The 12,429-nt window shown below is 47.1% G+C and overlaps 1 protein-coding gene across 2 annotated transcripts in view; it reads left to right on the top strand.

The window, feature by feature from the left end:
* Positions 1-12,429, top strand: part of Ngef (neuronal guanine nucleotide exchange factor) — a 97,796-nt gene that overhangs the window by 72,172 nt on the left and 13,195 nt on the right.

Below are 12,429 nucleotides of genomic sequence, written 5' to 3'. Positions count from 1 at the left end.
GAGGTCAGCTCATATATTTAAAGCTTTGAAACACAGTAAATGCCTTTTCCAGCATAAATGGAGCTAAACACAGGGAGTATGTCCTTTACATACCACACAGGAAGGCGACAAATGGCAGAGAAGCAGGGCTGGCCATGTGGCACAAGCCTGTCATCCCAACACACCACGGCCAGAGGCAGGAAGATCTTGAATTCAGAGTCATCCTCACCTACATAGGCAATTAGAGGCCAGCCTGCGCTACAAGACAGCCTGTCTTAAAAACTAAAACAGAGGGCTGGAGAGGTGGCTCAGCAGTTAAGAGCACAGTCTGGTCTGCTCTTCCAGAGGTCTCTAGTTCAATTCCCAGCAGCCACATGGTGGCTCACAACCCTGTGTAATGAGATCTGGTGCCCTCTTCTGGCCTGCCAGTGTACATGCAGGCAGAACATTATAAATCTTAAAAAAAAAAAAAAAAAAAAACCAAACAAACAACAACAAAAAAAACTAAATCAGGAACAAGATGATGATGATGATGATGGTGATGATGATGGATAAATATGGTCGCTGAGCTCACACACACCCAGTTATAAAGCTGACTGAGGGACTCCCTAGGAGGTTAGAAAACCAAGCCACCATATTTTCAGACATAGAAATTATTGTTGAAAGCCCTTCAAGTGGGTTAAGGTACCACTTATTTCTAAATGTTTTTAAATTCCGTAAGTAGCCCATTAACACACTTTTATTATTCTTTCCAAAGCAGACAATACAGACACCTTCACTGGGCCCCTCACAGCTTTCAGCTGAATTTTTACAAAAACAACCCTTACTCTGCTGGACATAAGAGCAAAGTGATCTCTTCCCAGCTGGAAGGCAGACTTCTAGGCTGCACATGGAAACCCCGTCTCAAAACCACCCATTCCCTCAGCACCTGCACCTGCTTGCTTTTTAAAATCGTTAAAGGGATACACTGCATAACAAGCGGCTTAAATAAGGACGGAGGAGCGTAAGAGACCATAGGAGTCAGCATTGCTCTCTGGCTATCCAGGGAGCTCTGTGGACACAGTACAGGGGTGGCATGCAGCAGGGCAGGCTCCAGATAACTCAGTCATGTGTTCAGTATATCCTTGTACTCTTGCAAGACCACGGACACCTGGAAACAGTGAAAGTGTGTTTCACATCAGATCCCAACACGGCAGTGTGGCTGAGCAGCCCCAGTCTGAAAACCCTGAATCTAAAATGCTCCAAAATCAGAACTGTCCGAGCACGGACAGGACTCCACGAGTGGACAACTCTACACCAGTAAACTGTTGAAAATGTTTTCTGTGAAGTTACTTTTAGGGGGCTGGAGACCTGTCTCAGCAGTTAGGAGCACTCCCTGCTCTCCTTAAGAACTGGAGTTTAGCTCCCAGCACCCATAACAATCAGCTCAAGATAGCTTATAACTCCAGCTCTGGGAGACCAACACATTCTTCTGTCCTCTGTGTGAACACATGCACACATGCACTCACAGATGCACACATGTACACACAGATGGACACATGCACTCACAGATGCACACACACATGCACACACAGATTCACACATGTACACACAGATGCACACATGTACACACAGATGCACACATGTACACACAGATGCACACATGTACACACAGATGCACACATGTACACACAGATGGACAGATGCACACATGCACTCACAGATGCGTGTGTACACACACACGCACACACACATGCACACGGATTAATTACATTTAGATTACCCTCTAAGCTGTATGCATCAACTGCACATAAGCATAAAGGAGCTTCATAGTTAAACCAAGTCTCGCTTCCAACATTGCTCATCATTTTATGCAAATATTCCCAAACCCAAAAATGAAAGTCTAAAGTGAGAAACACTTCTGGTCCCAAGGGTTGGGGTAAAAATACTGTGAGAGAGACTGTGATCACCCACATCTCTCATTCTAGTACCAAACCCTTCACACGCTCTTTGATCCACTGATAAACAGTGTGTGTTGTTTGGGTATCTTATTTTTGCCCTTCTTTCTTTTCATCTTCCTCCTTCTCTTCCCTCTCCTCTTCTTTCTCCTCATCCTCCTCCTTTTTCAACTCCTCCTCCTCTTACTCCTCCTCCTTTCTTCCTTTCTTCCTTCTCCTTCCTTTCCTCTTCCTTCCTCCCCCTCTCCCCCTCCCCTCCCCCTCCCCTCCCCCTCCCCCTCCCCCTCCTCCTCCTCCTCCTCCTCCTCCTCCTCCTTCTTCTTCTTGGTAGGGTCTCGTGTAGCCCAGGCTGGCTTCAAACTCAACTAGTTAGAGGAGAATAACCATGAACTTTTAAAAAATAGTAATTTTATTCTATTTATGTATTTTTAAATACTTACGTTATACATATGTCTTGCTTGTGTGTGTGTTGTGCACCTCATGCATACCTAGTGCCCATCAGATCCCATGGAACTGTAGTTATGGGTGGTTATGAGCTGCTGTTGGAGTACTGGGAACCAAGCCCAGGCCCTCCTCAACAACTGCGTGTGCTCTGCAGCCCCAACCGTGGATTTTGATCCTCCCGCCTTTACCCCCTGAGTACTGGAATTTCAGGCATGTGCCATCATGCCAGCATTAGCTGGTATTGGGGAGGGATCCAGGATACATGCTATACATGCATTCCACTCACTGAAGTACATGTTCAGTCCGTGTAACATGACCTCACTGCTTCTTTTTCTGTTAAGCTTCTATTGATGGACTAGCAGCTTTTACAATCTGAATACTGTTTCTTCTGACATTTGCAATGTTTCCCCCACAGTATAGCCTGGGGGACATGACAGACTGGTATACACACCTGTGCCGGCACCCACCTGCCTGGGTGTTGATTTTTGCTCTGCTGCTTGGCGGTGTGACATTGAGTTTCTGGATCCACTTGCTTTCGCCGTAGTAGTAGTACAGTGACTGGGTCACTTATAAAGAAAAGACATATGTTAGGCTTGAGCTTTGGAAGCTAGGAGGGTCAGATGAGGGAGCCGCATCTGATGGGGGCCTCTTACTGCTTCCGCTCACTGTGGGAGGCTGAAGCAATTGGGATGCACAAAGAGAGGAAGAAATGCTGAGCCACCCCCACCCAGTAGCTTCCTTACTTCCAAGGGAAAAGCATCACCCGCTTATAAGGCACCTTCTCTGCAGCCCAAGCACCTCCCAAGCCAAGAGCCAGGCTCTTGTGGGCTTTAGGGGGACACAAGCCAGAGCAGGGCTCCCTGGATCCTGCCATTGCTCTGTACAGATCAGGAGAATTTCTTCCTGTCCTCTCCTTCCACAGTCCTCTCCCTCTGTCACTCCTGTCTTCCTTCATGGAAATTCTTTGTTCGTTTTCTTAGAAATCGTTCCAGCCTGTTTATGTGCTTCTCCCTAGTCTTCCGGATGGCGTCTTAGGCAAGGAGAAAGAGAGGCACTCAGCAGGTGGAGCCATGATGAATAGGGCCCTAGGGGCCGTAGGTTGCTGCACACTGTGCTGTTCTGTGGAGAGAGACAGAGCAGGGACACAGGGAGCCTGAAGAGGAATCATAGGGTAGCTTGTGTAAAACTCTCATCAGGCTCCAAGGGCTTATGCAACGAAAGGCAATGTAAGTCACCTCACTAAAAATCTTTAGAGTAGGTATAGTGGCTTATGGCTGTAATCCTAGCACTCAAAAGGCTGAGGCAGGAGGATTGCTCATATATCTTTCATTGTTTTACATAGTTTCAAATTAATATATACGTGTATGTATATATGTATATATATGTATATATGTATATATACACATGTATATTATTGTGTGTATGTGCATACTGGATACATGTGTGTGGGGGTGTGAAACAGTGTATACGGAGGTCAAAGGACAACTTTGTAGAATTGGTTCTCTCCTTCCACCTCAATATGGCTTCCAGGCACCTTTACCCACTGATTCTTCTACTCAAACTGAGACTCCTATATCGGTAGAACCACACTGCTCTAAAGAGAACTAGTGTTTATTTTCCAGTGATCATAAACAAAGAGGGGGTTCAACAGTTAAGAGCATGGGCTTCTCTATCCTGAGGACCTGGGTTCGATTTCTAGCCCCTGCATGGCAAATGCACAACTCCGATTCCAGGGGATCTAAGATCATCCTCTGGCCTCCAGGGGTATCAGGCATGCTTGTAGATCACAGATATGCATGCTATCAAAATACCTAAGTGTGTGTGTGTGTGTGTGTGTGTGTGTGTGTGTGTGTGTGTAAAATCAGCTTTCACTTTTAAAAGAGAAAGTATTAAGCTTATAAAAGCTGTGATATCCCACTACATCTCTATTACAGTGAAACAAAAAGATTAAATGTAAATACCATAACAACTTCAAATTGAAGGGGTTGGGGATTTAGCTCAGTGGTAGAGCGCTTGCCTAGGAAGCACAAGGCCTTGGGTTCGGTCCCCAGCTCCGAAAAAAAAAAAAAAAAAAAAAAACCCTTCAAATTGAGCCACATGTGCCAGCACATATCTGTAAATCTGTAATCCAGCATTCAGGGGGCTGAAGTAAGATCTCCAGTTCAAGGCCAGCCATGTGTACATAGTGAGTCTGGGCTAGCTCAGACTACACAGTGACCCCTGTCTCAAAAACCAAAACCAATTTAAAAAAAAAAAAAAAGCCCAAACTTTAAATCATAAATGTTTCCGTTGTTCCTCACCTTGGGGTAGAAAAGCAAGCTGTGTAATTTCAGTCTCTTTCATTGACAGTGGTGAGGACGGATGCTACCTTAAGAGTCCTGTGAACTCATGGTGTCTGAGCTGCATTTGGGGCCTATGCCCAGTGCTCTGTGCTCTAATATGAAGTGATAGAGGGCTAGGACGGAGGTTCACTGGGTAGCATACTTGCCCCTCAGCGGTGAGAACCTGAGTCCGGGCACCCAGAACCAATGTCAAAGGCCAGGCATGGTGGTCTGACCATTATACCAGCAACGGTGGATGCTCACTGACAAGCTAGCCTAAGGAAGGTCTAGGCCATGAGCGACCCTGTCTTAACCAAAAGGTTGGATATAAGATGAACGAACACAAAAATGGCTTGTGTTGGTTTCATACATGGTGAACCCAGGTCCTATCAACGATGATGAGCCAATCAGAGGGGAAAAACATGCCCCAAGCTGTTCACAGAGAACAGGAGGCTGCAGAGGTGGCAGTGGTTAGGAATGTGCCATCTCCTTGCAGAGGACCCATATCAGATATATCACAATTGCCCGTGACTCTGCTCCAGGGGCATCTGATGCCTCTGGTTTCCGTAGGTACCTGCACACATGTGCACACACACACAGAGACACAAATACACACACACACACAATTAAAAAGAAACTATGAATGCCCACTAAGTAAATGAAAGAAGTGAAAGTCAAATTCACTAAACATCAAAAAATCCAAGCCAGACAACACCCAGGTGCTGTCTTCTGGCTTCAGAAAGAATCTCTTTTCCTTCTGCCTCCACTTTTTAAATGCTAGGGTTACAGGCTTGCAGCACCCCAGCCAGGTCATAGAGTGCTGGGGTTAGACCCAGGGCTTCATGCATGCCAGGCAGGCCCTCTGCCAATTGAGCTACATCCCCGGCTCCCACCATATATGTACACCTAAAAACTGGCTTGGGAGAATATGCAAGTGGTCACTGTCCAACACAGTCAATAAGGACATGACTATTTATACCGAGCCCGGAGAAAGAATGCATTTTCATAGTTCCCTGTCTAATCTGGGGTTTTATTTTATAAAATAACCAGCGCTACAGACAGGTTAAAACGTGTTGTTTCCAACAGCCAGGGTGCTGCTCAGTGGTAGAGTGTTTGCATAGTATGTGCAAAGGCCATGGGTCCTATCCTTAACTCTGTGGATGGAAGGAAGGAAGGAAGGAAGGAAGGAAGGGAGGAAGGAAGGTAGGTAGGAAGGGAGGAAGGGAAGCAGAGGTTTTCAAAGAATTAAGAAGGTGAATATTCACAACATAGAATGTTTTCCAAGGAGTATAATATCACATTTTAGTAGACAGACTGCCGAGAGGGCTCAGCGGGTAAAGGGGCTTGCTACCAAGCCTGAGTTCCATCTCCTGGACCCACGTGGTGGAAGGGAGAACCAGCTTCAGAATGTCATCCTCTTACTGCCTCACACACGTTCAGCGTATGCAAACCTGCACACAAATTAGCAAAATGTAACTTTTAAAAAGAATACATTTTTTTTATGTAATTTTGCCGTTTCCCATGGATCAGATCGATACATCTAAAAATCAATAAGGTCAGGCAGATACTCACTGGCTATATTCAGCATTAAATAATACAGCACACACACTGTAACACTCACACACACTCACATACTCACAACTATACACACACACTGTAACATTCACACATACTCACACACTATACACTCACACATACAACTCACACACTTACACACATTCATTCAATACTCACACTACACACTCACATACACACATTCACTCACACTCACACTCAGACACACATACATATACACATATACACTCACACACACAACTCACACACACTCAAACTCTCACAGACACATATACATATATGCACACACTAGACACTCACACAACTCACAGGCACGCATTCTCTCACAGACACACACATCCATGTGTCCTGCTCTGAGTGGTTAGGGCCTGGCTTTACAGATTTTAAAGATCTTAATGTGTCCTTTCTCTTTTGACAGTGTTCCCTGAGTTGTTCACATTTTATTATTCAAATCAGTGCAAAGATCTGGTTTTAAAGTTTTTACCCGGGAACTGGGATTCCAACTCATGTCCTTGATTTCACAATAAGCACTTGTGACCGCTGAGCTGTCTCTCCAGCCCCTTCAGACCTCTTTTTCAGTCTATATTGCTGAGGTAGGCAGTCTATGGGTCCCACCAAGTGAGCCGGTGGGCCTGTGGCCGGAGCATCCCTGGTTCCTCAGCTACATTAAGTGGCAGTGTCCATGGTCCCTTCACCCCCATGACAACCTTGGGTAAGCCTGAGTGTGAGTTGGTTCTAGGATTTAAAACAAAATTGTGTACTTCCCTCCACTTCAAACAGAGGCTGCCCACTGGTGGGAAGCAAGCGCTATTGTGGGGGAATTTCTCCATCGAATTTTCCTTTGCTAGCTTGCTCCCGAACCCTTGGTTTTTGAGTCACTGTTTCAGAGAAGGGCAGTTTGGAAGAAAAAAAAAACCTGATTCAAATTAAAAGACTAGAAGAAGATGTGTATGAAAGGTGTCAGGAGGCAGTGGCTTTGAGCTGCTATGAGCTGGGTCTGTCTGTCCTGCCCTTATCTTCTTCCTCTGTCCGTCCGTCCGTCCGTCTGTCTGTCTGTCTGTCTGTCTGTCTGTCTGTCTGTCTGTCAGATGCTGGCCAGAGCCTCAGTATGCTTCTCCTGGTGCTCTGGGCTCTCTTATTCTTCAAAGCCCCCTCCCCACCATGTGACTTCTTGTCTACAGTGCCTCGAGCCTCGTGATGATGTCACTGAAATGATGCCCCCCACCCCCAGTCTTTCTTCTCCCAGTATCTTTGAGAGACTTTAATTTACTTCCCTAGGGTTTTTCTTTTAAACTCATATAAAACTGTTCATGAGCTTCAAAGGAAAAAAATGTGTGGGGTGCCTCAACAGGGAGGGTAGGGGCTTTTCTAGAAGATGGTAAGAAGGAATGGAAAGAGGCCACAGATAAGGGAGAAGGATGTCCAGGGAGGGTGGGGCCACAGATAAGGGAGAGGGATGTCCAGGGAGGGTGGGGCACGCCACCCAGCAAAACCTCAGCCCACTTGACAGTGCATGCCTGCCACTGGCATGGAGAGAAATAAAGAAGCCAGAGATGCCTGGAATGGCTGTTGCTTTGGCTGTGGTGGCAGTGTGTGAGTGTATGCATGTGTGCGTGTATGCATGTGTGCGTGTATGCATATGTGCGTGCATGTGTGTCTGTTCAGGACCTTGTCTCTGCAAAGGGGCTTCTCTGATACAAAGGGGCAGGCCAGAGAGAACTAGGAAAGTGGTCAGGGAGTGGTGTTTTGAGTATCTCCACGTCTGCACAGGCATGGAGAAAGACTTGCATTCTATTGTTTTTGTTCCTCTTCTCATACCTAAGAGCAGGCTGTGTAGAGAGACCCCATCTCAGAAACAAAGTTTAATTTGGATCAGTGTGAGAATATATAGTTTATATGTTGGGGAAGGCAAGATGGCAGGGGAGTGTGGTAGCTGGCCACAGCCTGTCCACAGTCAGGAAGCAATGAAAGCTGAATGCTGGGGTTCAGATTGTTTTTCCCTTTTATTCAGCTCAGGATTTGAACCCATGGACTAATGCTACTCACATTAGGGTAGATTGTCCCATTTCAATCAACCCAAGCTACGAATTTCATCACAGGCCTACCCAGAGGCTTGTCTCCTGGGCAGTTCCAGATCCTGTCAAATCAATGATCTAACCATCACACCTGGCTTCTAGCCCCACCCTGCCCTTCTCCCAGAGGCAAGTCTGTTCTGAACACATCTCCGGTGACCAGAGGGGTGCGCTGACACAAAGAGTCCCCTTTCACTGGAGGACAAAGCTATGTTAGACATAGAAAAGTCTATAAATATATGCTGGGGTTGGGGTCTGGGGCCCACTACAGAAGATACAAGACAGGGCTACTTCTCACAGCCTGGCAGAATGTGTGTGTGTGTGTGTGTGTGTGTGTGTGTGTGTGTGTACATGTGCACATGTATATATATGTGTGCCTGTGTGTGAGCATGTGCATCCATGTTCCTTGTATACATGAACAGGAGCCTTCAGTAGGAGCCCATAACGCATGGAGCGCCACCACCTTTCTGCGTTCTGACCCTTTCTCACCACCGTCTTGTCCCTTGTCCTGTGTGCCCAGTGTTGCTCTGAATGGGCACTGGCATCCCTGGGAATGGACATCCTTTGCCTCTTAGTCCCGACTTCACCTCCCGAGTCAGACATATCTTGCCTTTCTGGTCAGAGGCCAGAGTGACTTTCTACCCTTGGGTAAAGCAGTGCCCAGATGCCCAGATGGGCGGCCATACCCAGTTGTCTGTCTGATGCTCTGTGCATGGCTGGACCCCCAGACTGTGCTTTGTACATAAACCTTACCCCTCACAGCCACCCAAGGAGCCCAAGCTGCCACTCTTATTTAGTAAGTTCTGACCACCCAAGGCCAATGACTATTGGCACCCCAGCTGCACAGTAAGCACACATGTTACTGTCCTCAGCAACGGCAGAGCCGCCTGGACGGATAGTCCAGGAAACAGCAACTATTAACCAGCTCTTAGCCTGCACAAAGAAGTCCAGGCAGGGGATCCTGTGATCCTCACGGTTCTTGGCAGCTAAGAAATGGAAGAGTTGAGATCTAAGAGCACCATTGAGGGACCAAGCTGTGATTCATAAAATTTGGGTCAGTCTAATTGGGTGTTCTCTGAGGATACTATCGGGCAGCCTGGCTTACAAAACAGCTACCAGGGAGGGAAGCTACGATGGTGCCCTGCCTGGCTTATTCATAAACTGTAGCAAAAGCTGCTGAAATATCAGTCAGTACCTATCTTTCTATCTCTCTCTATTTCTATCTATCTTTTTGTCTATGTTTCTATCTGTATTTCTATCTATCTATCTATCAATATTTTTATCTTTCTATCAACACACACACACACACACACACACACACACACACACACACACGTATGTCACCTTTACATCAATGTGATGAGATCGTTGAGAAGTAAAGAGTCCAGGATGGTGATACACACCTTTAATCCCAGTGCTTGGGAGGCAGAGGCAGTCAGATGTTTGTGAGTTCAAGGCCAGCCTGGTCTACTTAACAAGCCCCGGGGTTGCCAGGGCTTTATAGAGACCCTGTCCCAAAGAAGGAAGAAGGAGGATGGATATATTTTGGCTCACCGTCTCAGAGGCTCTGGCCCATTGTCATCTAGCTCCATTGCTGTGGGGCTCGAGGTCAGGCTGCATCCCATGGCAGAAAGTGTATCTTAGAGCAAAGCAATTTACCTCAGAGCAGACAGAAAGTAGGGAGAGACAGGAAGAGGTTAGGACAAGGAGTGACCACCCCCAGGGACCTACTTCATGTAGCCAAGTTTCTACAGTCTCCCAGAATAGCAGTTGAAGACCAAGCTTCCGACATGTGAGCCTGGGGGTGGATGGATATCTCCTATCCAAACCACATCTTCATACTCTGAAACACACATACTGACACACACACCTGATGTTGCCTGAGAGATGTCAGTCAGTCTGCTCCTCTGAGGTATAGCTGCGTAATGATATCCATGGTGCTGTGACCATTTGGAGGGCTTGGTGCTACACCAGATATAGCAGGTGTCCAGGGAGTGTATGGTACATACGGCTGAATGGATGCCTAGGAGAGGAGCACACAGGGCCTGGCGCCCTTATTTCTTATTTCTTTTAAGGTTTTGCTTGTATACCAGGATCAAGCTGAGAGCCTTTTACATGGCAGGAAAAAAAACCACCACTGAGCTACATCCCCCAATCCCTTGCCTCTCCTCTAGAGCCATGTAAAAGGCTTGAGTGGCTGAGTCAAAAGCAATATTGATAAGGAAAAGACAGCCACACTGATGGTAGCAAGCTAAATAGAGACAAACATCCTGGCCAAGGCAAATTCACCGATGACTAACCACCTATAAATGGATAAGGGGCGGGTGGGAGGTTAGTGAATGGGCTTAGCCAGCATCAGCTGTATGATTCAGGACAAAACCTGCTGCTGTCAACCACAGCATAGCCAGTCCCAGCTGTCCCCAAATCCTAGTCCGCATAGTCACTGGGACAAAAGCTGTCATCAGCAGGGTGAGGCGGGGTACCGGCAAGTACAGTGCCAGGTGTTCTGACAGTGCTCTTCAGAGCACCCCCATCTGATAGGCAACGCTCTCGTGTTGCTGTGTGGGGATGGCGGGTCCCTCAGTCTGTGAATGAGTTGTATGGAGACAGTCGGGCTAGTTGCATGTGTTCCGAGCTTGGCTGCCCGGTTATGTTGGCATTCTTTTGAGAAATTAAATGTAACAGCCAGAAGGTGAGTTAATAACATTTGTAGCAGAGAAGCTTCCAGAAAACTTGATGCCCAGTGTGGCCTTCTTGTCTGTGAAGGACACAGGCAGCAATGCAAACCAAAGATGAATTCCCAGCCAGCACTGGGTCCCAGGCCCACAATTCACGGCATCTTAACCCTGATTGGTATTGTCTCAAGTCAAGTGCAGACCAAGTACCTGGGGTCTGGGGGCAGGGGGGATGTCTCTGTCGACTTTCTTACAGTCGCTACAAGGTATCTCCAACTTAAAAATGGATTCCCTGTCTCAAAGGGCCTCACCAGGCTCACTGGCTGGCAGTGACTGGAAACATTGAGTTAATCCTGTTTTGCTGTGACCCAACCTGGAAGGGAGTCATAACATCTGGATTCTCAAATCAAGGTCACATGACTTTGAGGGCATTGCTCATGTGACTTTGATGAAACACGAACATCTACACATCCCTTCTGGGGGACCCTGAGGATTAAATGAAACAGCATGGGAAACCCGTTGCCCACCTCTACCACCATCACCCAGGCATGTGTGTTCTGGGAACAAACATTAGTCTTCCCCCCTCCCCACTACCTCCATAATTCCTGGAGCTGGAACATCCACTGCCAGACCCCTGCCCATTGCCCTTGTCTGTCCTCAGTCTGGTGTACTGGTTTCTGAGGACTGTTATCATGGAATGATAGAAATTTACCACCCCCAACATCCCTTCCCCCAAGGTATGGACCCGAAGCTTGAGTGGAGGCATTAACAGGCTGCCCTCCCTCCTGAGCACCAAGGAAGAATCATTCCTTTGTCTTCCAGTCTCCAGGTGCCACCCTGGTCCCCACCTCCGTCCTCTGTGTACCTACCTGTGTCTCCTTTCTCTCCTTTCCTTTCTGGAGGTATCTACAGCAATTTAATTAATTTTAATTGCCAGCTGACCCAATCTAGAGTCATCTGGATTGTCTAGATCAGGCTGGCCTGTTTGTCTGTGGACAATTTATTCTCTATGACATAGGAAGATCCAGACTACAAGTTAATGGTACCATTTCCTGAACCTGAGTGAGTCCCGGGCGGGCGAGCTGAGTAAGGGAACATGATTCACTCTCTGCTCTTAGCTGTGGGTGTGACTAGCTGCTTCAACTTCCTGTCTTAACTTCCTTGAAATGTCAGACTGCGACCTGGAAGTGTGAGCTGAATAAACCTTTCTTAAACTTGATATTTTATCACAGCAACAGAAGCGAAGCTCAACACTTCCAGCTAGGGGTAGGGCCCAACCTGAATCCGAAATGGTCTTATGGTCTCACCTCAAGACCTTCTTTCTATTCAAGCACAGCTGCAAAGACCCAATCCCACTCAAGGGCGCAGTTGCAGGTCCTGGAGACCAGGGAGCGAGAATACTTTTGGAGGGGTCAATAGTTCAACC

Source organism: Rattus norvegicus, chromosome 9, assembly GCF_021556685.1.
Source record: "Rattus norvegicus strain SHRSP/BbbUtx chromosome 9, alternate assembly SHRSP_T2T, whole genome shotgun sequence".
NCBI lineage: Eukaryota > Metazoa > Chordata > Mammalia > Rodentia > Muridae > Rattus > Rattus norvegicus.
This window is presented reverse-complemented; position numbering and strand designations above follow the sequence as displayed.